Genomic DNA, 22,686 nt, shown 5'->3' with positions numbered 1-22,686 from the left:
CACTTTGTGCGTGACTTCATAATTAATCAACAGTGGACACAGTCAACACAATACGCTGTGTGTGCCAGCAAGAGAGAAGTAAAATAACAATTCATAGAAGAGCAAAAACATCAAGGTTCAGGCGAGGCTCGAACTCGCGGCCTTCTGCGTGTGAAGCAGACGTGATAACCACTACACCACTGAACCTCAGCTGTGTTGGTGGCAGTGTTTGTAAAGACTTATACCTGCCACGGACACTAACAGAGCACGGCAAGTTGAGGATCTGCTGAGGGGTGGTGTACATGTGTAAAAGGCGACAAGAAACAAAACATTAAGAAGTAACAAGCCCCCTTCGCTGGTGGTAGGTTTTTCCCCGAGAAAGAGAGATGTATACATTCCATGAAATAATGGAAATCCCCCAAAAAGTAAGGTTCCGGCGAGGCTCGAACTCGCGGCCTTCTGCGTGTTAAGCAGACGTGATAACCACTACACCACGGAACCACCTGTAAAGGAACATGAATCTCTTTCGTGTACCATTGATTGTATGTTTTCTTTTCTCTCACAGAATTTCCTCTTACTGGTTCCATCATTTCCAATATCAGGACTTTGTATCATTGAAACATGACTGGAAACGTATTGGATCACGATCAGGGGGCTAATTAAGGTGTAATGATGTCTTATCTCACAATTTTCCCACCAGCTTCTCTCAACTAGACAGTTAACACCATGTATATTGATGTCTTATCTCACAAACATCCCACCAACTTCTCTCAACTGGACAGTTTACACAGGAGCAGCCATACAGTCTAAATCACGGTCAATGGGAGATAACCATTGCCACGATGTAATCACCAAACAATATACATTGTACAAACCACTTCAGCTGTTGACATTATCTGTACTCTCTATGTTTTTTTCGCAAATCACAAACGTGGAATGAATCCTAAGTACACAGAGGTGGCGATGTCTGTAACTGATTGACCTGATGAAGATTTTTCAAAAGATTTAGCAGGAATGTTACATGATGTTGCATACCACACTGGCGTTCCTTTTGAAAAGAAGTAGGTACAAATTCCGCCATATGTTAGTTAAGATCATACTTTTAGGGATCATTTCTATAGTATGCATCGCCATGACTTCAGGTAAAACTGACAGTCTACCAAACCACGAGGACGATAGACAGCCTCTCTTTCTGAGCGCGAAGCGAACCAGGGTGAGTGCCAGCTCAGGCTAGTAACTCTGGTTATTGATGATCGTTCCTCTCAGTCACATGTGGCAGAGATGGAGGGAAGAGAGGCATTCTGAGTGGTTTGGCTTATCTATTTTTCCAAGTAAATGTCGATTAGCCACTTCATATAGACACTTTGTGCGTGACTTCATAATTAATCAACAGTGGACACAGTCAACACAATACGCTGTGTGTGCCAGCAGGAGAGAAGTAAAATAACAATTCATAGAAGAGCAAAAACATCAAGGTTCAGGCGAGGCTCGAACTCGCGGCCTTCTGCGTGTGAAGCAGACGTGATAACCACTACACCACTGAACCTCAGCTGTGTTGGTGGCAGTGTTTGTAAAGACTTATACCTGCCACGGACACTAACAGAGCACGGCAAGTTGAGGATCTGCTGAGGGGTGGTGTACATGTGTAAAAGGCGACAAGAAACAAAACATTAAGAAGTAACAAGCCCCCTTCGCTGGTGGTAGGTTTTTACCCGAGAAAGAGAGATGTATACATTCCATGAAATAATGGAAATCCCCCAAAAAGTAAGGTTCCGGCGAGGCTCGAACTCGCGGCCTTCTGCGTGTTAAGCAGACGTGATAACCACTACACCACGGAACCACCTGTAAAGGAACATGAATCTCTTTCGTGTACCATTGATTGTATGTTTTCTTTTCTCTCACGGCATTTCCTCTTACTGGTTCCATCATTTCCAATATCAGGACTTTGTATCATTGAAACATGACTGGAAACGTATTGGATCACGATCAGGGGGCTAATTAAGGTGTAATGATGTCTTATCTCACAATTTTCCCACAAGCTTCTCTCAACTAGACAGTTAACACCATGTATATTGATGTCTTATCTCACAAACATCCCACCAACTTCTCTCAACTGGACAGTTTACACAGGAGCAGCCATACAGTCTAAATCACGGTCAATGGGAGATAACCATTGCCACGATGTAATCACCAAACAATATACATTGTACAAACCACTTCAGCTGTTGACATTATCTGTACTCTCTATGTTTTTTTCGCAAATCACAAACGTGGAATGAATCCTAAGTACACAGAGGTGGCGATGTCTGTAACTGATTGACCTGATGAAGATTTTTCAAAAGATTTAGCAGGAATGTTACATGATGTTGCATACCACACTGGCGTTCCTTTTGAAAAGAAGTAGGTACAAATTCCGCCATATGTTAGTTAAGATCATACTTTTAGGGATCATTTCTATAGTATGCATCGCCATGACTTCAGGTAAAACTGACAGTCTACCAAACCACGAGGACGATAGACAGCCTCTCTTTCTGAGCGCGAAGCGAACCAGGGTGAGTGCCAGCTCAGGCTAGTAACTCTGGTTATTGATGATCGTTCCTCTCAGTCACATGTGGCAGAGATGGAGGGAAGAGAGGCATTCTGAGTGGTTTGGCTTATCTATTTTTCCAAGTAAATGTCGATTAGCCACTTCATATAGACACTTTGTGCGTGACTTCATAATTAATCAACAGTGGACACAGTCAACACAATACGCTGTGTGTGCCAGCAGGAGAGAAGTAAAATAACAATTCATAGAAGAGCAAAAACATCAAGGTTCAGGCGAGGCTCGAACTCGCGGCCTTCTGCGTGTGAAGCAGACGTGATAACCACTACACCACTGAACCTCAGCTGTGTTGGTGGCAGTGTTTGTAAAGACTTATACCTGCCACGGACACTAACAGAGCACGGCAAGTTGAGGATCTGCTGAGGGGTGGTGTACATGTGTAAAAGGCGACAAGAAACAAAACATTAAGAAGTAACAAGCCCCCTTCGCTGGTGGTAGGTTTTTACCCGAGAAAGAGAGATGTATACATTCCATGAAATAATGGAAATCCCCCAAAAAGTAAGGTTCCGGCGAGGCTCGAACTCGCGGCCTTCTGCGTGTTAAGCAGACGTGATAACCACTACACCACGGAACCACCTGTAAAGGAACATGAATCTCTTTCGTGTACCATTGATTGTATGTTTTCTTTTCTCTCACGGCATTTCCTCTTACTGGTTCCATCATTTCCAATATCAGGACTTTGTATCATTGAAACATGACTGGAAACGTATTGGATCACGATCAGGGGGCTAATTAAGGTGTAATGATGTCTTATCTCACAATTTTCCCACAAGCTTCTCTCAACTAGACAGTTAACACCATGTATATTGATGTCTTATCTCACAAACATCCCACCAACTTCTCTCAACTGGACAGTTTACACAGGAGCAGCCATACAGTCTAAATCACGGTCAATGGGAGATAACCATTGCCACGATGTAATCACCAAACAATATACATTGTACAAACCACTTCAGCTGTTGACATTATCTGTACTCTCTATGTTTTTTTCGTAAATCACAAACGTGGAATGAATCCTAAGTACACAGAGGTGGCGATGTCTGTAACTGATTGACCTGATGAAGATTTTTCAAAAGATTTAGCAGGAATGTTACATGATGTTGCATACCACACTGGCGTGCCTTTTGAAAAGAAGTAGGTACAAATTCCGCCATATGTTAGTTAAGATCATACTTTTAGGGATCATTTCTATAGTATGCATCGCCATGACTTCAGGTAAAACTGACAGTCTACCAAACCACGAGGACGATAGACAGCCTCTCTTTCTGAGCGCGAAGCGAACCAGGGTGAGTGCCAGCTCAGGCTAGTAACTCTGGTTATTGATGATCGTTCCTCTCAGTCACATGTGGCAGAGATGGAGGGAAGAGAGGCATTCTGAGTGGTTTGGCTTATCTATTTTTCCAAGTAAATGTCGATTAGCCACTTCATATAGACACTTTGTGCGTGACTTCATAATTAATCAACAGTTGACACAGTCAACACAATACGCTGTGTGTGCCAGCAAGAGAGAAGTAAAATAACAATTCATAGAAGAGCAAAAACATCAAGGTTCAGGCGAGGCTCGAACTCGCGGCCTTCTGCGTGTGAAGCAGACGTGATAACCACTACACCACTGAACCTCAGCTGTGTTGGTGGCAGTGTTTGTAAAGACTTATACCTGCCACGGACACTAACAGAGCACGGCAAGTTGAGGATCTGCTGAGGGGTGGTGTACATGTGTAAAAGGCGACAAGAAACAAAACATTAAGAAGTAACAAGCCCCCTTCGCTGGTGGTAGGTTTTTCCCCGAGAAAGAGAGATGTATACATTCCATGAAATAATGGAAATCCCCCAAAAAGTAAGGTTCCGGCGAGGCTCGAACTCGCGGCCTTCTGCGTGTTAAGCAGACGTGATAACCACTACACCACGGAACCACCTGTTAAGGAACATGAATCTCTTTCGTGTACCATTGATTGTATGTTTTCTTTTCTCTCACGGCATTTCCTCTTACTGGTTCCATCATTTCCAATATCAGGACTTTGTATCATTGAAACATGACTGGAAACGTATTGGATCACGATCAGGGGGCTAATTAAGGTGTAATGATGTCTTATCTCACAAACTTCCCACCAGCTTCTCTCAACTAGACAGTTAACACCATGTATATTGATGTCTTATCTCACAAACATCCCACCAACTTCTCTCAACTGGACAGTTTACACAGGAGCAGCCATACAGTCTAAATCACGGTCAATGGGAGATAACCACTGCCACGATGTAATCACCAAACAATATACATTGTACAAACCACTTCAGCTGTTGACATTATCTGTACTCTCTATGTTTTTTTCGCAAATCACAAACGTGGAATGAATCCTAAGTACACAGAGGTGGCGATGTCTGTAACTGATTGACCTGATGAAGATTTTTCAAAAGATTTAGCAGGAATGTTACATGATGTTGCATACCACACTGGCGTTCCTTTTGAAAAGAAGTAGGTACAAATTCCGCCATATGTTAGTTAAGATCATACTTTTAGGGATCATTTCTATAGTATGCATCGCCATGACTTCAGGTAAAACTGACAGTCTACCAAACCACGAGGACGATAGACAGCCTCTCTTTCTGAGCGCGAAGCGAACCAGGGTGAGTGCCAGCTCAGGCTAGTAACTCTGGTTATTGATGATCGTTCCTCTCAGTCACATGTGGCAGAGATGGAGGGAAGAGAGGCATTCTGAGTGGTTTGGCTTATCTATTTTTCCAAGTAAATGTCGATTAGCCACTTCATATAGACACTTTGTGCGTGACTTCATAATTAATCAACAGTGGACACAGTCAACACAATACGCTGTGTGTGCCAGCAGGAGAGAAGTAAAATAACAATTCATAGAAGAGCAAAAACATCAAGGTTCAGGCGAGGCTCGAACTCGCGGCCTTCTGCGTGTGAAGCAGACGTGATAACCACTACACCACTGAACCTCAGCTGTGTTGGTGGCAGTGTTTGTAAAGACTTATACCTGCCACGGACACTAACAGAGCACGGCAAGTTGAGGATCTGCTGAGGGGTGGTGTACATGTGTAAAAGGCGACAAGAAACAAAACATTAAGAAGTAACAAGCCCCCTTCGCTGGTGGTAGGTTTTTACCCGAGAAAGAGAGATGTATACATTCCATGAAATAATGGAAATCCCCCAAAAAGTAAGGTCCCGGCGAGGCTCGAACTCGCGGCCTTCTGCGTGTTAAGCAGACGTGATAACCACTACACCACGGAACCACCTGTAAAGGAACAAGAATCTCTTTCGTGTACCATTGATTGTATGTTTTCTTTTCTCTCACGGCATTTCCTCTTACTGGTTCCATCATTTCCAATATCAGGACTTTGTATCATTGAAACATGACTGGAAACGTATTGGATCACGATCAGGGGGCTAATTAAGGTGTAATGATGTCTTATCTCACAATTTTCCCACCAGCTTCTCTCAACTAGACAGTTAACACCATGTATATTGATGTCTTATCTCACAAACATCCCACCAACTTCTCTCAACTGGACAGTTTACACAGGAGCAGCCATACAGTCTCAATCACGGTCAATGGGAGATAACCACTGCCACGATGTAATCACCAAACAATATACATTGTACAAACCACTTCAGCTGTTGACATTATCTGTACTCTCTATGTTTTTTTCGCAAATCACAAACGTGGAATGAATCCTAAGTACACAGAGGTGGCGATGTCTGTAACTGATTGACCTGATGAAGATTTTTCAAAAGATTTAGCAGGAATGTTACATGATGTTGCATAGCACACTGGCGTGCCTTTTGAAAAGAAGTAGGTACAAATTCCGCCATATGTTAGTTAAGATCATACTTTTAGGGATCATTTCTATAGTATGCATCGCCATGACTTCAGGTAAAACTGACAGTCTACCAAACCACGAGGACGATAGACAGCCTCTCTTTCTGAGCGCGAAGCGAACCAGGGTGAGTGCCAGCTCAGGCTAGTAACTCTGGTTATTGATGACCGTTCCTCTCAGTCACATGTGGCAGAGATGGAGGGAAGAGAGGCATTCTGAGTGGTTTGGCTTATCTATTTTTCCAAGTAAATGTCGATTAGCCACTTCATATAGACACTTTGTGCGTGACTTCATAATTAATCAACAGTGGACACAGTCAACACAATACGCTGTGTGTGCCAGCAAGAGAGAAGTAAAATAACAATTCATAGAAGAGCAAAAACATCAAGGTTCAGGCGAGGCTCGAACTCGCGGCCTTCTGCGTGTGAAGCAGACGTGATAACCACTACACCACTGAACCTCAGCTGTGTTGGTGGCAGTGTTTGTAAAGACTTATACCTGCCACGGACACTAACAGAGCACGGCAAGTTGAGGATCTGCTGAGGGGTGGTGTACATGTGTAAAAGGCGACAAGAAACAAAACATTAAGAAGTAACAAGCCCCCTTCGCTGGTGGTAGGTTTTTCCCCGAGAAAGAGAGATGTATACATTCCATGAAATAATGGAAATCCCCCAAAAAGTAAGGTTCCGGCGAGGCTCGAACTCGCGGCCTTCTGCGTGTTAAGCAGACGTGATAACCACTACACCACGGAACCACCTGTAAAGGAACAAGAATCTCTTTCGTGTACCATTGATTGTATGTTTTCTTTTCTCTCACAGAATTTCCTCTTACTGGTTCCATCATTTCCAATATCAGGACTTTGTATCATTGAAACATGACTGGAAACGTATTGGATCACGATCAGGGGGCTAATTAAGGTGTAATGATGTCTTATCTCACAATTTTCCCACCAGCTTCTCTCAACTAGACAGTTAACACCATGTATATTGATGTCTTATCTCACAAACATCCCACCAACTTCTCTCAACTGGACAGTTTACACAGGAGCAGCCATACAGTCTAAATCACGGTCAATGGGAGATAACCATTGCCACGATGTAATCACCAAACAATATACATTGTACAAACCACTTCAGCTGTTGACATTATCTGTACTCTCTATGTTTTTTTCGCAAATCACAAACGTGGAATGAATCCTAAGTACACAGAGGTGGCGATGTCTGTAACTGATTGACCTGATGAAGATTTTTCAAAAGATTTAGCAGGAATGTTACATGATGTTGCATACCACACTGGCGTTCCTTTTGAAAAGAAGTAGGTACAAATTCCGCCATATGTTAGTTAAGATCATACTTTTAGGGATCATTTCTATAGTATGCATCGCCATGACTTCAGGTAAAACTGACAGTCTACCAAACCACGAAGACGATAGACAGCCTCTCTTTGTGAGCGCGAAGCGAACCAGGGTGAGTGCCAGCTCAGGCTAGTAACTCTGGTTATTGATGACCGTTCCTCTCAGTCACATGTGGCAGAGATGGAGGGAAGAGAGGCATTCTGAGTGGTTTGGCTTATCTATTTTTCCAAGTAAATGTCGATTAGCCACTTCATATAGACACTTTGTGCGTGACTTCATAATTAATCAACAGTGGACACAGTCAACACAATACGCTGTGTGTGCCAGCAAGAGAGAAGTAAAATAACAATTCATAGAAGAGCAAAAACATCAAGGTTCAGGCGAGGCTCGAACTCGCGGCCTTCTGCGTGTGAAGCAGACGTGATAACCACTACACCACTGAACCTCAGCTGTGTTGGTGGCAGTGTTTGTAAAGACTTATACCTGCCACGGACACTAACAGAGCACGGCAAGTTGAGGATCTGCTGAGGGGTGGTGTACATGTGTAAAAGGCGACAAGAAACAAAACATTAAGAAGTAACAAGCCCCCTTCGCTGGTGGTAGGTTTTTCCCCGAGAAAGAGAGATGTATACATTCCATGAAATAATGGAAATCCCCCAAAAAGTAAGGTTCCGGCGAGGCTCGAACTCGCGGCCTTCTGCGTGTAAAGCAGACGTGATAACCACTACACCACGGAACCACCTGTAAAGGAACATGAATCTCTTTCGTGTACCATTGATTGTATGTTTTCTTTTCTCTCACGGCATTTCCTCTTACTGGTTCCATCATTTCCAATATCAGGACTTTGTATCATTGAAACATGACTGGAAACGTATTGGATCACGATCAGGGGGCTAATTAAGGTGTAATGATGTCTTATCTCACAATTTTCCCACAAGCTTCTCTCAACTAGACAGTTAACACCATGTATATTGATGTCTTATCTCACAAACATCCCACCAACTTCTCTCAACTGGACAGTTTACACAGGAGCAGCCATACAGTCTAAATCACGGTCAATGGGAGATAACCATTGCCACGATGTAATCACCAAACAATATACATTGTACAAACCACTTCAGCTGTTGACATTATCTGTACTCTCTATGTTTTTTTCGTAAATCACAAACGTGGAATGAATCCTAAGTACACAGAGGTGGCGATGTCTGTAACTGATTGACCTGATGAAGATTTTTCAAAAGATTTAGCAGGAATGTTACATGATGTTGCATAGCACACTGGCGTGCCTTTTGAAAAGAAGTAGGTACAAATTCCGCCATATGTTAGTTAAGATCATACTTTTAGGGATCATTTCTATAGTATGCATCGCCATGACTTCAGGTAAAACTGACAGTCTACCAAACCACGAGGACGATAGACAGCCTCTCTTTCTGAGCGCGAAGCGAACCAGGGTGAGTGCCAGCTCAGGCTAGTAACTCTGGTTATTGATGACCGTTCCTCTCAGTCACATGTGGCAGAGATGGAGGGAAGAGAGGCATTCTGAGTGGTTTGGCTTATCTATTTTTCCAAGTAAATGTCGATTAGCCACTTCATATAGACACTTTGTGCGTGACTTCATAATTAATCAACAGTTTACACAGTCAACACAATACGCTGTGTGTGCCAGCAAGAGAGAAGTAAAATAACAATTCATAGAAGAGCAAAAACATCAAGGTTCAGGCGAGGCTCGAACTCGCGGCCTTCTGCGTGTGAAGCAGACGTGATAACCACTACACCACTGAACCTCAGCTGTGTTGGTGGCAGTGTTTGTAAAGACTTATACCTGCCACGGACACTAACAGAGCACGGCAAGTTGAGGATCTGCTGAGGGGTGGTGTACATGTGTAAAAGGCGACAAGAAACAAAACATTAAGAAGTAACAAGCCCCCTTCGCTGGTGGTAGGTTTTTCCCCGAGAAAGAGAGATGTATACATTCCATGAAATAATGGAAATCCCCCAAAAAGTAAGGTTCCGGCGAGGCTCGAACTCGCGGCCTTCTGCGTGTTAAGCAGACGTGATAACCACTACACCACGGAACCACCTGTTAAGGAACATGAATCTCTTTCGTGTACCATTGATTGTATGTTTTCTTTTCTCTCACGGCATTTCCTCTTACTGGTTCCATCATTTCCAATATCAGGACTTTGTATCATTGAAACATGACTGGAAACGTATTGGATCACGATCAGGGGGCTAATTAAGGTGTAATGATGTCTTATCTCACAATTTTCCCACAAGCTTCTCTCAACTAGACAGTTAACACCATGTATATTGATGTCTTTTCTCACAAACATCCCACCAACTTCTCTCAACTGGACAGTTTACACAGGAGCAGCCATACAGTCTAAATCACGGTCAATGGGAGATAACCATTGCCACGATGTAATCACCAAACAATATACATTGTACAAACCACTTCAGCTGTTGACATTATCTGTACTCTCTATGTTTTTTTCGTAAATCACAAACGTGGAATGAATCCTAAGTACACAGAGGTGGCGATGTCTGTAACTGATTGACCTGATGAAGATTTTTCAAAAGATTTAGCAGGAATGTTACATGATGTTGCATACCACACTGGCGTGCCTTTTGAAAAGAAGTAGGTACAAATTCCGCCATATGTTAGTTAAGATCATACTTTTAGGGATCATTTCTATAGTATGCATCGCCATGACTTCAGGTAAAACTGACAGTCTACCAAACCACGAGGACGATAGACAGCCTCTCTTTCTGAGCGCGAAGCGAACCAGGGTGAGTGCCAGCTCAGGCTAGTAACTCTGGTTATTGATGACCGTTCCTCTCAGTCACATGTGGCAGAGATGGAGGGAAGAGAGGCATTCTGAGTGGTTTGGCTTATCTATTTTTCCAAGTAAATGTCGATTAGCCACTTCATATAGACACTTTGTGCGTGACTTCATAATTAATCAACAGTGGACACAGTCAACACAATACGCTGTGTGTGCCAGCAGGAGAGAAGTCTGCGTGTGAAGCAGACGTGATAACCACTACACCACTGAACCTCAGCTGTGTTGGTGGCAGTGTTTGTAAAGACTTATACCTGCCACGGACACTAACAGAGCACGGCAAGTTGAGGATCTGCTGAGGGGTGGTGTACATGTGTAAAAGGCGACAAGAAACAAAACATTAAGAAGTAACAAGCCCCCTTCGCTGGTGGTAGGTTTTTACCCGAGAAAGAGAGATGTATACATTCCATGAAATAATGGAAATCCCCCAAAAAGTAAGGTTCCGGCGAGGCTCGAACTCGCGGCCTTCTGCGTGTTAAGCAGACGTGATAACCACTACACCACGGAACCACCTGTAAACGAACATGAATCTCTTTCGTGTACCATTGATTGTATGTTTTCTTTTCTCTCACGGCATTTCCTCTTACTGGTTCCATCATTTCCAATATCAGGACTTTGTATCATTGAAACATGACTGGAAACGTATTGGATCACGATCAGGGGGCTAATTAAGGTGTAATGATGTCTTATCTCACAATTTTCCCACCAGCTTCTCTCAACTAGACAGTTAACACCATGTATATTGATGTCTTATCTCACAAACATCCCACCAACTTCTCTCAACTGGACAGTTTACACAGGAGCAGCCATACAGTCTCAATCACGGTCAATGGGAGATAACCACTGCCACGATGTAATCACCAAACAATATACATTGTACAAACCACTTCAGCTGTTGACATTATCTGTACTCTCTGGTTTTTTCGCAAATCACAAACGTGGAATGAATCCTAAGTACACAGAGGTGGCGATGTCTGTAACTGATTGACCTGATGAAGATTTTTCAAAAGATTTAGCAGGAATGTTACATGATGTTGCATACCACTCTGGCGTGCCTTTTGAAAAGAAGTAGGTACAAATTCCGCCATATGTTAGTTAAGATCATACTTTTAGGGATCATTTCTATAGTATGCATCGCCATGACTTCAGGTAAAACTGACAGTCTACCAAACCACGAGGACGATAGACAGCCTCTCTTTCTGAGCGCGAAGCGAACCAGGGTGAGTGCCAGCTCAGGCTAGTAACTCTGGTTATTGATGACCGTTCCTCTCAGTCACATGTGGCAGAGATGGAGGGAAGAGAGGCATTCTGAGTGGTTTGGCTTATCTATTTTTCCAAGTAAATGTCGATTAGCCACTTCATATAGACACTTTGTGCGTGACTTCATAATTAATCAACAGTGGACACAGTCAACACAATACGCTGTGTGTGCCAGCAAGAGAGAAGTAAAATAACAATTCATAGAAGAGCAAAAACATCAAGGTTCAGGCGAGGCTCGAACTCGCAGCCTTCTGCGTGTGAAGCAGACGTGATAACCACTACACCACTGAACCTCAGCTGTGTTGGTGGCAGTGTTTGTAAAGACTTATACCTGCCACGGACACTAACAGAGCACGGCAAGTTGAGGATCTGCTGAGGGGTGGTGTACATGTGTAAAAGGCGACAAGAAACAAAACATTAAGAAGTAACAAGCCCCCTTCGCTGGTGGTAGGTTTTTACCCGAGAAAGAGAGATGTATACATTCCATGAAATAATGGAAATCCCCCAAAAAGTAAGGTTCCGGCGAGGCTCGAACTCGCGGCCTTCTGCGTGTTAAGCAGACGTGATAACCACTACACCACGGAACCACCTGTAAAGGAACATGAATCTCTTTCGTGTACCATTGATTGTATGTTTTCTTTTCTCTCACGGCATTTCCTCTTACTGGTTCCATCATTTCCAATATCAGGACTTTGTATCATTGAAACATGACTGGAAACGTATTGGATCACGATCAGGGGGCTAATTAAGGTGTAATGATGTCTTATCTCACAAACTTCCCACCAGCTTCTCTCAACTAGACAGTTAACACCATGTATATTGATGTCTTATCTCACAAACATCCCACCAACTTCTCTCAACTGGACAGTTTACACAGGAGCAGCCATACAGTCTCAATCACGGTCAATGGGAGATAACCACTGCCACGATGTAATCACCAAACAATATACATTGTACAAACCACTTCAGCTGTTGACATTATCTGTACTCTCTGGTTTTTTCGCAAATCACAAACGTGGAATGAATCCTAAGTACACAGAGGTGGCGATGTCTGTAACTGATTGACCTGATGAAGATTTTTCAAAAGATTTAGCAGGAATGTTACATGATGTTGCATACCACACTGGCGTGCCTTTTGAAAAGAAGTAGGTACAAATTCCGCCATATGTTAGTTAAGATCATACTTTTAGGGATCATTTCTATAGTATGCATCGCCATGACTTCAGGTAAAACTGACAGTCTACCAAACCACGAGGACGATAGACAGCCTCTCTTTCTGAGCGCTAAGCGAACCAGGGTGAGTGCCAGCTCAGGCTAGTAACTCTGGTTATTGATGACCGTTCCTCTCAGTCACATGTGGCAGAGATGGAGGGAAGAGAGGCATTCTGAGTGGTTTGGCTTATCTATTTTTCCAAGTAAATGTCGATTAGCCACTTCATATAGACACTTTGTGCGTGACTTCATAATTAATCAACAGTGGACACAGTCAACACAATACGCTGTGTGTGCCAGCAAGAGAGAAGTAAAATAACAATTCATAGAAGAGCAAAAACATCAAGGTTCAGGGGAGGCTCGAACTCGCAGCCTTCTGCGTGTGAAGCAGACGTGATAACCACTACACCACTGAACCTCAGCTGTGTTGGTGGCAGTGTTTGTAAAGACTTATACCTGCCACGGACACTAACAGAGCACGGCAAGTTGAGGATCTGCTGAGGGGTGGTGTACATGTGTAAAAGGCGACAAGAAACAAAACATTAAGAAGTAACAAGCCCCCTTCGCTGGTGGTAGGTTTTTCCCCGAGAAAGAGAGATGTATACATTCCATGAAATAATGGAAATCCCCCAAAAAGTAAGGTTCCGGCGAGGCTCGAACTCGCGGCCTTCTGCGTGTTAAGCAGACGTGATAACCACTACACCACGGAACCACCTGTAAACGAACATGAATCTCTTTCGTGTACCATTGATTGTATGTTTTCTTTTCTCTCACGGCATTTCCTCTTACTGGTTCCATCATTTCCAATATCAGGACTTTGTATCATTGAAACATGACTGGAAACGTATTGGATCACGATCAGGGGGCTAATTAAGGTGTAATGATGTCTTATCTCACAATTTTCCCACCAGCTTCTCTCAACTAGACAGTTAACACCATGTATATTGATGTCTTATCTCACAAACATCCCACCAACTTCTCTCAACTGGACAGTTTACACAGGAGCAGCCATACAGTCTCAATCACGGTCAATGGGAGATAACCACTGCCACGATGTAATCACCAAACAATATACATTGTACAAACCACTTCAGCTGTTGACATTATCTGTACTCTCTGGTTTTTTCGCAAATCACAAACGTGGAATGAATCCAAAGTACACAGAGGTGGCGATGTCTGTAACTGATTGACCTGATGAAGATTTTTCAAAAGATTTAGCAGGAATGTTACATGATGTTGCATAGCACACTGGCGTGCCTTTTGAAAAGAAGTAGGTACAAATTCCGCCATATGTTAGTTAAGATCATACTTTTAGGGATCATTTCTATAGTATGCATCGCCATGACTTCAGGTAAAACTGACAGTCTACCAAACCACGAGGACGATAGACAGCCTCTCTTTCTGAGCGCTAAGCGAACCAGGGTGAGTGCCAGCTCAGGCTAGTAACTCTGGTTATTGATGACCGTTCCTCTCAGTCACATGTGGCAGAGATGGAGGGAAGAGAGGCATTCTGAGTGGTTTGGCTTATCTATTTTTCCAAGTAAATGTCGATTAGCCACTTCATATAGACACTTTGTGCGTGACTTCATAATTAATCAACAGTGGACACAGTCAACACAATACGCTGTGTGTGCCAGCAAGAGAGAAGTAAAATAACAATTCATAGAAGAGCAAAAACATCAAGGTTCAGGCGAGGCTCGAACTCGCGGCCTTCTGCGTGTGAAGCAGACGTGATAACCACTACACCACTGAACCTCAGCTGTGTTGGTGGCAGTGTTTGTAAAGACTTATACCTGCCACGGACACTAACAGAGCACGGCAAGTTGAGGATCTGCTGAGGGGTGGTGTACATGTGTAAAAGGCGACAAGAAACAAAACATTAAGAAGTAACAAGCCCCCTTCGCTGGTGGTAGGTTTTTCCCCGAGAAAGAGAGATGTATACATTCCATGAAATAATGGAAATCCCCCAAAAAGTAAGGTTCCGGCGAGGCTCGAACTCGCGGCCTTCTGCGTGTTAAGCAGACGTGATAACCACTACACCACGGAACCACCTGTAAAGGAACATGAATCTCTTTCGTGTACCATTGATTGTATGTTTTCTTTTCTCTCACAGAATTTCCTCTTACTGGTTCCATCATTTCCAATATCAGGACTTTGTATCATTGAAACATGACTGGAAACGTATTGGATCACGATCAGGGGGCTAATTAAGGTGTAATGATGTCTTATCTCACAATTTTCCCACCAGCTTCTCTCAACTAGACAGTTAACACCATGTATATTGATGTCTTATCTCACAAACATCCCACCAACTTCTCTCAACTGGACAGTTTACACAGGAGCAGCCATACAGTCTAAATCACGGTCAATGGGAGATAACCATTGCCACGATGTAATCACCAAACAATATACATTGTACAAACCACTTCAGCTGTTGACATTATCTGTACTCTCTATGTTTTTTTCGCAAATCACAAACGTGGAATGAATCCTAAGTACACAGAGGTGGCGATGTCTGTAACTGATTGACCTGATGAAGATTTTTCAAAAGATTTAGCAGGAATGTTACATGATGTTGCATACCACACTGGCGTTCCTTTTGAAAAGAAGTAGGTACAAATTCCGCCATATGTTAGTTAAGATCATACTTTTAGGGATCATTTCTATAGTATGCATCGCCATGACTTCAGGTAAAACTGACAGTCTACCAAACCACGAGGACGATAGACAGCCTCTCTTTCTGAGCGCGAAGCGAACCAGGGTGAGTGCCAGCTCAGGCTAGTAACTCTTGGTTATTGATGATCGTTCCTCTCAGTCACATGTGGCAGAGATGGAGGGAAGAGAGGCATTCTGAGTGGTTTGGCTTATCTATTTTTCCAAGTAAATGTCGATTAGCCACTTCATATAGACACTTTGTGCGTGACTTCATAATTAATCAACAGTGGACACAGTCAACACAATACGCTGTGTGTGCCAGCAGGAGAGAAGTAAAATAACAATTCATAGAAGAGCAAAAACATCAAGGTTCAGGCGAGGCTCGAACTCGCGGCCTTCTGCGTGTGAAGCAGACGTGATAACCACTACACCACTGAACCTCAGCTGTGTTGGTGGCAGTGTTTGTAAAGACTTATACCTGCCACGGACACTAACAGAGCACGGCAAGTTGAGGATCTGCTGAGGGGTGGTGTACATGTGTAAAAGGCGACAAGAAACAAAACATTAAGAAGTAACAAGCCCCCTTCGCTGGTGGTAGGTTTTTACCCGAGAAAGAGAGATGTATACATTCCATGAAATAATGGAAATCCCCCAAAAAGTAAGGTTCCGGCGAGGCTCGAACTCGCGGCCTTCTGCGTGTTAAGCAGACGTGATAACCACTACACCACGGAACCACCTGTAAAGGAACATGAATCTCTTTCGTGTACCATTGATTGTATGTTTTCTTTTCTCTCACGGCATTTCCTCTTACTGGTTCCATCATTTCCAATATCAGGACTTTGTATCATTGAAACATGACTGGAAACGTATTGGATCACGATCAGGGGGCTAATTAAGGTGTAATGATGTCTTATCTCACAATTTTCCCACAAGCTTCTCTCAACTAGACAGTTAACACCATGTATATTGATGTCTTATCTCACAAACATCCCACCAACTTCTCTCAACTGGACAGTTTACACAGGAGCAGCCATACAGTCTAAATCACGGTCAATGGGAGATAACCATTGCCACGATGTAATCACCAAACAATATACATTGTACAAACCACTTCAGCTGTTGACATTATCTGTACTCTCTATGTTTTTTTCGCAAATCACAAACGTGGAATGAATCCTAAGTACACAGAGGTGGCGATGTCTGTAACTGATTGACCTGATGAAGATTTTTCAAAAGATTTAGCAGGAATGTTACATGATGTTGCATACCACACTGGCGTTCCTTTTGAAAAGAAGTAGGTACAAATTCCGCCATATGTTAGTTAAGATCATACTTTTAGGGATCATTTCTATAGTATGCATCGCCATGACTTCAGGTAAAACTGACAGTCTACCAAACCACGAGGACGATAGACAGCCTCTCTTTCTGAGCGCGAAGCGAACCAGGGTGAGTGCCAGCTCAGGCTAGTAACTCTGGTTATTGATGATCGTTCCTCTCAGTCACATGTGGCAGAGATGGAGGGAAGAGAGGCATTCTGAGTGGTTTGGCTTATCTATTTTTCCAAGTAAATGTCGATTAGCCACTTCATATAGACACTTTGTGCGTGACTTCATAATTAATCAACAGTGGACACAGTCAACACAATACGCTGTGTGTGCCAGCAGGAGAGAAGTAAAATAACAATTCATAGAAGAGCAAAAACATCAAGGTTCAGGCGAGGCTCGAACTCGCGGCCTTCTGCGTGTGAAGCAGACGTGATAACCACTACACCACTGAACCTCAGCTGTGTTGGTGGCAGTGTTTGTAAAGACTTATACCTGCCACGGACACTAACAGAGCACGGCAAGTTGAGGATCTGCTGAGGGGTGGTGTACATGTGTAAAAGGCGACAAGAAACAAAACATTAAGAAGTAACAAGCCCCCTTCGCTGGTGGTAGGTTTTTACCCGAGAAAGAGAGATGTATACATTCCATGAAATAATGGAAATCCCCCAAAAAGTAAGGTTCCGGCGAGGCTCGAACTCGCGGCCTTCTGCGTGTTAAGCAGACGTGATAACCACTACACCACGGAACCACCTGTAAAGGAACATGAATCTCTTTCGTGTACCATTGATTGTATGTTTTCTTTTCTCTCACGGCATTTCCTCTTACTGGTTCCATCATTTCCAATATCAGGACTTTGTATCATTGAAACATGACTGGAAACGTATTGGATCACGATCAGGGGGCTAATTAAGGTGTAATGATGTCTTATCTCACAATTTTCCCACAAGCTTCTCTCAACTAGACAGTTAACACCATGTATATTGATGTCTTATCTCACAAACATCCCACCAACTTCTCTCAACTGGACAGTTTACACAGGAGCAGCCATACAGTCTAAATCACGGTCAATGGGAGATAACCATTGCCACGATGTAATCACCAAACAATATACATTGTACAAACCACTTCAGCTGTTGACATTATCTGTACTCTCTATGTTTTTTTCGTAAATCACAAACGTGGAATGAATCCTAAGTACACAGAGGTGGCGATGTCTGTAACTGATTGACCTGATGAAGATTTTTCAAAAGATTTAGCAGGAATGTTACATGATGTTGCATAGCACACTGGCGTGCCTTTTGAAAAGAAGTAGGTACAAATTCCGCCATATGTTAGTTAAGATCATACTTTTAGGGATCATTTCTATAGTATGCATCGCCATGACTTCAGGTAAAACTGACAGTCTACCAAACCACGAGGACGATAGACAGCCTCTCTTTCTGAGCGCGAAGCGAACCAGGGTGAGTGCCAGCTCAGGCTAGTAACTCTGGTTATTGATGATCGTTCCTCTCAGTCACATGTGGCAGAGATGGAGGGAAGAGAGGCATTCTGAGTGGTTTGGCTTATCTATTTTTCCAAGTAAATGTCGATTAGCCACTTCATATAGACACTTTGTGCGTGACTTCATAATTAATCAACAGTTGACACAGTCAACACAATACGCTGTGTGTGCCAGCAAGAGAGAAGTAAAATAACAATTCATAGAAGAGCAAAAACATCAAGGTTCAGGCGAGGCTCGAACTCGCGGCCTTCTGCGTGTGAAGCAGACGTGATAACCACTACACCACTGAACCTCAGCTGTGTTGGTGGCAGTGTTTGTAAAGACTTATACCTGCCACGGACACTAACAGAGCACGGCAAGTTGAGGATCTGCTGAGGGGTGGTGTACATGTGTAAAAGGCGACAAGAAACAAAACATTAAGAAGTAACAAGCCCCCTTCGCTGGTGGTAGGTTTTTACCCGAGAAAGAGAGATGTATACATTCCATGAAATAATGGAAATCCCCCAAAAAGTAAGGTTCCGGCGAGGCTCGAACTCGCGGCCTTCTGCGTGTTAAGCAGACGTGATAACCACTACACCACGGAACCACCTGTAAAGGAACATGAATCTCTTTCGTGTACCATTGATTGTATGTTTTCTTTTCTCTCACGGCATTTCCTCTTACTGGTTCCATCATTTCCAATATCAGGACTTTGTATCATTGAAACATGACTGGAAACGTATTGGATCACGATCAGGGGGCTAATTAAGGTGTAATGATGTCTTATCTCACAATTTTCCCACAAGCTTCTCTCAACTAGACAGTTAACACCATGTATATTGATGTCTTATCTCACAAACATCCCACCAACTTCTCTCAACTGGACAGTTTACACAGGAGCAGCCATACAGTCTAAATCACGGTCAATGGGAGATAACCATTGCCACGATGTAATCACCAAACAATATACATTGTACAAACCACTTCAGCTGTTGACATTATCTGTACTCTCTATGTTTTTTTCGTAAATCACAAACGTGGAATGAATCCTAAGTACACAGAGGTGGCGATGTCTGTAACTGATTGACCTGATGAAGATTTTTCAAAAGATTTAGCAGGAATGTTACATGATGTTGCATAGCACACTGGCGTGCCTTTTGAAAAGAAGTAGGTACAAATTCCGCCATATGTTAGTTAAGATCATACTTTTAGGGATCATTTCTATAGTATGCATCGCCATGACTTCAGGTAAAACTGACAGTCTACCAAACCACGAGGACGATAGACAGCCTCTCTTTCTGAGCGCGAAGCGAACCAGGGTGAGTGCCAGCTCAGGCTAGTAACTCTGGTTATTGATGATCGTTCCTCTCAGTCACATGTGGCAGAGATGGAGGGAAGAGAGGCATTCTGAGTGGTTTGGCTTATCTATTTTTCCAAGTAAATGTCGATTAGCCACTTCATATAGACACTTTGTGCGTGACTTCATAATTAATCAACAGTTGACACAGTCAACACAATACGCTGTGTGTGCCAGCAAGAGAGAAGTAAAATAACAATTCATAGAAGAGCAAAAACATCAAGGTTCAGGCGAGGCTCGAACTCGCGGCCTTCTGCGTGTGAAGCAGACGTGATAACCACTACACCACTGAACCTCAGCTGTGTTGGTGGCAGTGTTTGTAAAGACTTATACCTGCCACGGACACTAACAGAGCACGGCAAGTTGAGGATCTGCTGAGGGGTGGTGTACATGTGTAAAAGGCGACAAGAAACAAAACATTAAGAAGTAACAAGCCCCCTTCGCTGGTGGTAGGTTTTTCCCCGAGAAAGAGAGATGTATACATTCCATGAAATAATGGAAATCCCCCAAAAAGTAAGGTTCCGGCGAGGCTCGAACTCGCGGCCTTCTGCGTGTTAAGCAGACGTGATAACCACTACACCACGGAACCACCTGTTAAGGAACATGAATCTCTTTCGTGTACCATTGATTGTATGTTTTCTTTTCTCTCACGGCATTTCCTCTTACTGGTTCCATCATTTCCAATATCAGGACTTTGTATCATTGAAACATGACTGGAAACGTATTGGATCACGATCAGGGGGCTAATTAAGGTGTAATGATGTCTTATCTCACAAACTTCCCACCAGCTTCTCTCAACTAGACAGTTAACACCATGTATATTGATGTCTTATCTCACAAACATCCCACCAACTTCTCTCAACTGGACAGTTTACACAGGAGCAGCCATACAGTCTAAATCACGGTCAATGGGAGATAACCACTGCCACGATGTAATCACCAAACAATATACATTGTACAAACCACTTCAGCTGTTGACATTATCTGTACTCTCTATGTTTTTTTCGCAAATCACAAACGTGGAATGAATCCTAAGTACACAGAGGTGGCGATGTCTGTAACTGATTGACCTGATGAAGATTTTTCAAAAGATTTAGCAGGAATGTTACATGATGTTGCATACCACACTGGCGTTCCTTTTGAAAAGAAGTAGGTACAAATTCCGCCATATGTTAGTTAAGATCATACTTTTAGGGATCATTTCTATAGTATGCATCGCCATGACTTCAGGTAAAACTGACAGTCTACCAAACCACGAGGACGATAGACAGCCTCTCTTTCTGAGCGCGAAGCGAACCAGGGTGAGTGCCAGCTCAGGCTAGTAACTCTGGTTATTGATGATCGTTCCTCTCAGTCACATGTGGCAGAGATGGAGGGAAGAGAGGCATTCTGAGTGGTTTGGCTTATCTATTTTTCCAAGTAAATGTCGATTAGCCACTTCATATAGACACTTTGTGCGTGACTTCATAATTAATCAACAGTGGACACAGTCAACACAATACGCTGTGTGTGCCAGCAGGAGAGAAGTAAAATAACAATTCATAGAAGAGCAAAAACATCAAGGTTCAGGCGAGGCTCGAACTCGCGGCCTTCTGCGTGTGAAGCAGACGTGATAACCACTACACCACTGAACCTCAGCTGTGTTGGTGGCAGTGTTTGTAAAGACTTATACCTGCCACGGACACTAACAGAGCACGGCAAGTTGAGGATCTGCTGAGGGGTGGTGTACATGTGTAAAAGGCGACAAGAAACAAAACATTAAGAAGTAACAAGCCCCCTTCGCTGGTGGTAGGTTTTTACCCGAGAAAGAGAGATGTATACATTCCATGAAATAATGGAAATCCCCCAAAAAGTAAGGTTCCGGCGAGGCTCGAACTCGCGGCCTTCTGCGTGTTAAGCAGACGTGATAACCACTACACCACGGAACCACCTGTAAAGGAACAAGAATCTCTTTCGTGTACCATTGATTGTATGTTTTCTTTTCTCTCACGGCATTTCCTCTTACTGGTTCCATCATTTCCAATATCAGGACTTTGTATCATTGAAACATGACTGGAAACGTATTGGATCACGATCAGGGGGCTAATTAAGGTGTAATGATGTCTTATCTCACAATTTTCCCACCAGCTTCTCTCAACTAGACAGTTAACACCATGTATATTGATGTCTTATCTCACAAACATCCCACCAACTTCTCTCAACTGGACAGTTTACACAGGAGCAGCCATACAGTCTCAATCACGGTCAATGGGAGATAACCACTGCCACGATGTAATCACCAAACAATATACATTGTACAAACCACTTCAGCTGTTGACATTATCTGTACTCTCTATGTTTTTTTCGCAAATCACAAACGTGGAATGAATCCTAAGTACACAGAGGTGGCGATGTCTGTAACTGATTGACCTGATGAAGATTTTTCAAAAGATTTAGCAGGAATGTTACATGATGTTGCATAGCACACTGGCGTGCCTTTTGAAAAGAAGTAGGTACAAATTCCGCCATATGTTAGTTAAGATCATACTTTTAGGGATCATTTCTATAGTATGCATCGCCATGACTTCAGGTAAAACTGACAGTCTACCAAACCACGAGGACGATAGACAGCCTCTCTTTCTGAGCGCGAAGCGAACCAGGGTGAGTGCCAGCTCAGGCTAGTAACTCTGGTTATTGATGACCGTTCCTCTCAGTCACATGTGGCAGAGATGGAGGGAAGAGAGGCATTCTGAGTGGTTTGGCTTATCTATTTTTCCAAGTAAATGTCGATTAGCCACTT

At 43.1% G+C, this 22,686-nt stretch overlaps 50 non-coding genes across 50 annotated transcripts; 17 read left to right on the top strand and 33 right to left on the bottom strand.

Moving 5' to 3' along the window:
• Positions 1–113: 113 nt before the first annotated feature.
• Positions 114–186, bottom strand: Trnav-cac. Its single transcript has one exon. It is a non-coding gene; the product is annotated as a tRNA-Val (tRNA).
• Positions 187–407: 221 nt separating this feature from the next.
• Positions 408–480, bottom strand: Trnav-aac. The gene has a single exon. It is a non-coding gene; the product is annotated as a tRNA-Val (tRNA).
• A 589-nt stretch (positions 481–1,069) lies between these two features.
• On the top strand, positions 1,070–1,289 carry LOC125376310. Its single transcript, XR_007219172.1, has one exon. It is a non-coding gene; the product is annotated as a small nucleolar RNA U3 (small nucleolar RNA).
• A 163-nt stretch (positions 1,290–1,452) lies between these two features.
• Positions 1,453–1,525, bottom strand: Trnav-cac. The gene has a single exon. It is a non-coding gene; the product is annotated as a tRNA-Val (tRNA).
• Positions 1,526–1,746: 221 nt separating this feature from the next.
• Trnav-aac lies at positions 1,747–1,819 on the bottom strand. The gene has a single exon. It is a non-coding gene; the product is annotated as a tRNA-Val (tRNA).
• Positions 1,820–2,408: 589 nt separating this feature from the next.
• LOC125376300 lies at positions 2,409–2,628 on the top strand. The gene has a single exon (XR_007219161.1). It is a non-coding gene; the product is annotated as a small nucleolar RNA U3 (small nucleolar RNA).
• A 163-nt stretch (positions 2,629–2,791) lies between these two features.
• On the bottom strand, positions 2,792–2,864 carry Trnav-cac. The gene has a single exon. It is a non-coding gene; the product is annotated as a tRNA-Val (tRNA).
• Positions 2,865–3,085: 221 nt separating this feature from the next.
• Trnav-aac lies at positions 3,086–3,158 on the bottom strand. Its single transcript has one exon. It is a non-coding gene; the product is annotated as a tRNA-Val (tRNA).
• A 589-nt stretch (positions 3,159–3,747) lies between these two features.
• On the top strand, positions 3,748–3,967 carry LOC125376293. Its single transcript, XR_007219153.1, has one exon. It is a non-coding gene; the product is annotated as a small nucleolar RNA U3 (small nucleolar RNA).
• A 163-nt stretch (positions 3,968–4,130) lies between these two features.
• Trnav-cac lies at positions 4,131–4,203 on the bottom strand. The gene has a single exon. It is a non-coding gene; the product is annotated as a tRNA-Val (tRNA).
• A 221-nt stretch (positions 4,204–4,424) lies between these two features.
• Positions 4,425–4,497, bottom strand: Trnav-aac. Its single transcript has one exon. It is a non-coding gene; the product is annotated as a tRNA-Val (tRNA).
• Positions 4,498–5,086: 589 nt separating this feature from the next.
• On the top strand, positions 5,087–5,306 carry LOC125376287. The gene has a single exon (XR_007219147.1). It is a non-coding gene; the product is annotated as a small nucleolar RNA U3 (small nucleolar RNA).
• Positions 5,307–5,469: 163 nt separating this feature from the next.
• On the bottom strand, positions 5,470–5,542 carry Trnav-cac. The gene has a single exon. It is a non-coding gene; the product is annotated as a tRNA-Val (tRNA).
• A 221-nt stretch (positions 5,543–5,763) lies between these two features.
• On the bottom strand, positions 5,764–5,836 carry Trnav-aac. The gene has a single exon. It is a non-coding gene; the product is annotated as a tRNA-Val (tRNA).
• A 589-nt stretch (positions 5,837–6,425) lies between these two features.
• LOC125376281 lies at positions 6,426–6,645 on the top strand. Its single transcript, XR_007219141.1, has one exon. It is a non-coding gene; the product is annotated as a small nucleolar RNA U3 (small nucleolar RNA).
• Positions 6,646–6,808: 163 nt separating this feature from the next.
• Positions 6,809–6,881, bottom strand: Trnav-cac. Its single transcript has one exon. It is a non-coding gene; the product is annotated as a tRNA-Val (tRNA).
• Positions 6,882–7,102: 221 nt separating this feature from the next.
• Positions 7,103–7,175, bottom strand: Trnav-aac. The gene has a single exon. It is a non-coding gene; the product is annotated as a tRNA-Val (tRNA).
• Positions 7,176–7,764: 589 nt separating this feature from the next.
• LOC125376309 lies at positions 7,765–7,984 on the top strand. Its single transcript, XR_007219171.1, has one exon. It is a non-coding gene; the product is annotated as a small nucleolar RNA U3 (small nucleolar RNA).
• A 163-nt stretch (positions 7,985–8,147) lies between these two features.
• On the bottom strand, positions 8,148–8,220 carry Trnav-cac. Its single transcript has one exon. It is a non-coding gene; the product is annotated as a tRNA-Val (tRNA).
• A 221-nt stretch (positions 8,221–8,441) lies between these two features.
• Trnav-uac lies at positions 8,442–8,514 on the bottom strand. Its single transcript has one exon. It is a non-coding gene; the product is annotated as a tRNA-Val (tRNA).
• Positions 8,515–9,103: 589 nt separating this feature from the next.
• LOC124139894 lies at positions 9,104–9,323 on the top strand. The gene has a single exon (XR_007219140.1). It is a non-coding gene; the product is annotated as a small nucleolar RNA U3 (small nucleolar RNA).
• A 163-nt stretch (positions 9,324–9,486) lies between these two features.
• Positions 9,487–9,559, bottom strand: Trnav-cac. Its single transcript has one exon. It is a non-coding gene; the product is annotated as a tRNA-Val (tRNA).
• A 221-nt stretch (positions 9,560–9,780) lies between these two features.
• On the bottom strand, positions 9,781–9,853 carry Trnav-aac. The gene has a single exon. It is a non-coding gene; the product is annotated as a tRNA-Val (tRNA).
• A 589-nt stretch (positions 9,854–10,442) lies between these two features.
• LOC125376280 lies at positions 10,443–10,662 on the top strand. The gene has a single exon (XR_007219139.1). It is a non-coding gene; the product is annotated as a small nucleolar RNA U3 (small nucleolar RNA).
• Positions 10,663–11,055: 393 nt separating this feature from the next.
• On the bottom strand, positions 11,056–11,128 carry Trnav-aac. The gene has a single exon. It is a non-coding gene; the product is annotated as a tRNA-Val (tRNA).
• Positions 11,129–11,715: 587 nt separating this feature from the next.
• On the top strand, positions 11,716–11,935 carry LOC125376279. Its single transcript, XR_007219138.1, has one exon. It is a non-coding gene; the product is annotated as a small nucleolar RNA U3 (small nucleolar RNA).
• A 163-nt stretch (positions 11,936–12,098) lies between these two features.
• On the bottom strand, positions 12,099–12,171 carry Trnav-cac. Its single transcript has one exon. It is a non-coding gene; the product is annotated as a tRNA-Val (tRNA).
• Positions 12,172–12,392: 221 nt separating this feature from the next.
• Positions 12,393–12,465, bottom strand: Trnav-aac. Its single transcript has one exon. It is a non-coding gene; the product is annotated as a tRNA-Val (tRNA).
• Positions 12,466–13,052: 587 nt separating this feature from the next.
• Positions 13,053–13,272, top strand: LOC125376304. Its single transcript, XR_007219165.1, has one exon. It is a non-coding gene; the product is annotated as a small nucleolar RNA U3 (small nucleolar RNA).
• A 163-nt stretch (positions 13,273–13,435) lies between these two features.
• Trnav-cac lies at positions 13,436–13,508 on the bottom strand. The gene has a single exon. It is a non-coding gene; the product is annotated as a tRNA-Val (tRNA).
• Positions 13,509–13,729: 221 nt separating this feature from the next.
• On the bottom strand, positions 13,730–13,802 carry Trnav-aac. Its single transcript has one exon. It is a non-coding gene; the product is annotated as a tRNA-Val (tRNA).
• A 587-nt stretch (positions 13,803–14,389) lies between these two features.
• Positions 14,390–14,609, top strand: LOC125376303. Its single transcript, XR_007219164.1, has one exon. It is a non-coding gene; the product is annotated as a small nucleolar RNA U3 (small nucleolar RNA).
• A 163-nt stretch (positions 14,610–14,772) lies between these two features.
• On the bottom strand, positions 14,773–14,845 carry Trnav-cac. Its single transcript has one exon. It is a non-coding gene; the product is annotated as a tRNA-Val (tRNA).
• A 221-nt stretch (positions 14,846–15,066) lies between these two features.
• Trnav-aac lies at positions 15,067–15,139 on the bottom strand. Its single transcript has one exon. It is a non-coding gene; the product is annotated as a tRNA-Val (tRNA).
• Positions 15,140–15,728: 589 nt separating this feature from the next.
• LOC125376268 lies at positions 15,729–15,949 on the top strand. The gene has a single exon (XR_007219126.1). It is a non-coding gene; the product is annotated as a small nucleolar RNA U3 (small nucleolar RNA).
• A 163-nt stretch (positions 15,950–16,112) lies between these two features.
• Positions 16,113–16,185, bottom strand: Trnav-cac. Its single transcript has one exon. It is a non-coding gene; the product is annotated as a tRNA-Val (tRNA).
• A 221-nt stretch (positions 16,186–16,406) lies between these two features.
• Positions 16,407–16,479, bottom strand: Trnav-aac. The gene has a single exon. It is a non-coding gene; the product is annotated as a tRNA-Val (tRNA).
• A 589-nt stretch (positions 16,480–17,068) lies between these two features.
• LOC124139893 lies at positions 17,069–17,288 on the top strand. The gene has a single exon (XR_007219136.1). It is a non-coding gene; the product is annotated as a small nucleolar RNA U3 (small nucleolar RNA).
• A 163-nt stretch (positions 17,289–17,451) lies between these two features.
• Trnav-cac lies at positions 17,452–17,524 on the bottom strand. The gene has a single exon. It is a non-coding gene; the product is annotated as a tRNA-Val (tRNA).
• Positions 17,525–17,745: 221 nt separating this feature from the next.
• Positions 17,746–17,818, bottom strand: Trnav-aac. Its single transcript has one exon. It is a non-coding gene; the product is annotated as a tRNA-Val (tRNA).
• Positions 17,819–18,407: 589 nt separating this feature from the next.
• LOC125376273 lies at positions 18,408–18,627 on the top strand. The gene has a single exon (XR_007219131.1). It is a non-coding gene; the product is annotated as a small nucleolar RNA U3 (small nucleolar RNA).
• A 163-nt stretch (positions 18,628–18,790) lies between these two features.
• Trnav-cac lies at positions 18,791–18,863 on the bottom strand. The gene has a single exon. It is a non-coding gene; the product is annotated as a tRNA-Val (tRNA).
• A 221-nt stretch (positions 18,864–19,084) lies between these two features.
• Positions 19,085–19,157, bottom strand: Trnav-aac. The gene has a single exon. It is a non-coding gene; the product is annotated as a tRNA-Val (tRNA).
• A 589-nt stretch (positions 19,158–19,746) lies between these two features.
• LOC125376346 lies at positions 19,747–19,966 on the top strand. The gene has a single exon (XR_007219205.1). It is a non-coding gene; the product is annotated as a small nucleolar RNA U3 (small nucleolar RNA).
• Positions 19,967–20,129: 163 nt separating this feature from the next.
• Positions 20,130–20,202, bottom strand: Trnav-cac. The gene has a single exon. It is a non-coding gene; the product is annotated as a tRNA-Val (tRNA).
• A 221-nt stretch (positions 20,203–20,423) lies between these two features.
• Trnav-aac lies at positions 20,424–20,496 on the bottom strand. The gene has a single exon. It is a non-coding gene; the product is annotated as a tRNA-Val (tRNA).
• Positions 20,497–21,085: 589 nt separating this feature from the next.
• On the top strand, positions 21,086–21,305 carry LOC125376338. The gene has a single exon (XR_007219197.1). It is a non-coding gene; the product is annotated as a small nucleolar RNA U3 (small nucleolar RNA).
• Positions 21,306–21,468: 163 nt separating this feature from the next.
• Trnav-cac lies at positions 21,469–21,541 on the bottom strand. Its single transcript has one exon. It is a non-coding gene; the product is annotated as a tRNA-Val (tRNA).
• Positions 21,542–21,762: 221 nt separating this feature from the next.
• On the bottom strand, positions 21,763–21,835 carry Trnav-aac. The gene has a single exon. It is a non-coding gene; the product is annotated as a tRNA-Val (tRNA).
• A 589-nt stretch (positions 21,836–22,424) lies between these two features.
• LOC125376278 lies at positions 22,425–22,644 on the top strand. Its single transcript, XR_007219137.1, has one exon. It is a non-coding gene; the product is annotated as a small nucleolar RNA U3 (small nucleolar RNA).
• Positions 22,645–22,686: the final 42 nt, after the last annotated feature.

Source organism: Haliotis rufescens, unplaced genomic scaffold (genome assembly GCF_023055435.1).
Source record: "Haliotis rufescens isolate VD_foot unplaced genomic scaffold, xgHalRufe1.0.p SCAF_7, whole genome shotgun sequence".
NCBI lineage: Eukaryota > Metazoa > Mollusca > Gastropoda > Lepetellida > Haliotidae > Haliotis > Haliotis rufescens.
This window is presented reverse-complemented; position numbering and strand designations above follow the sequence as displayed.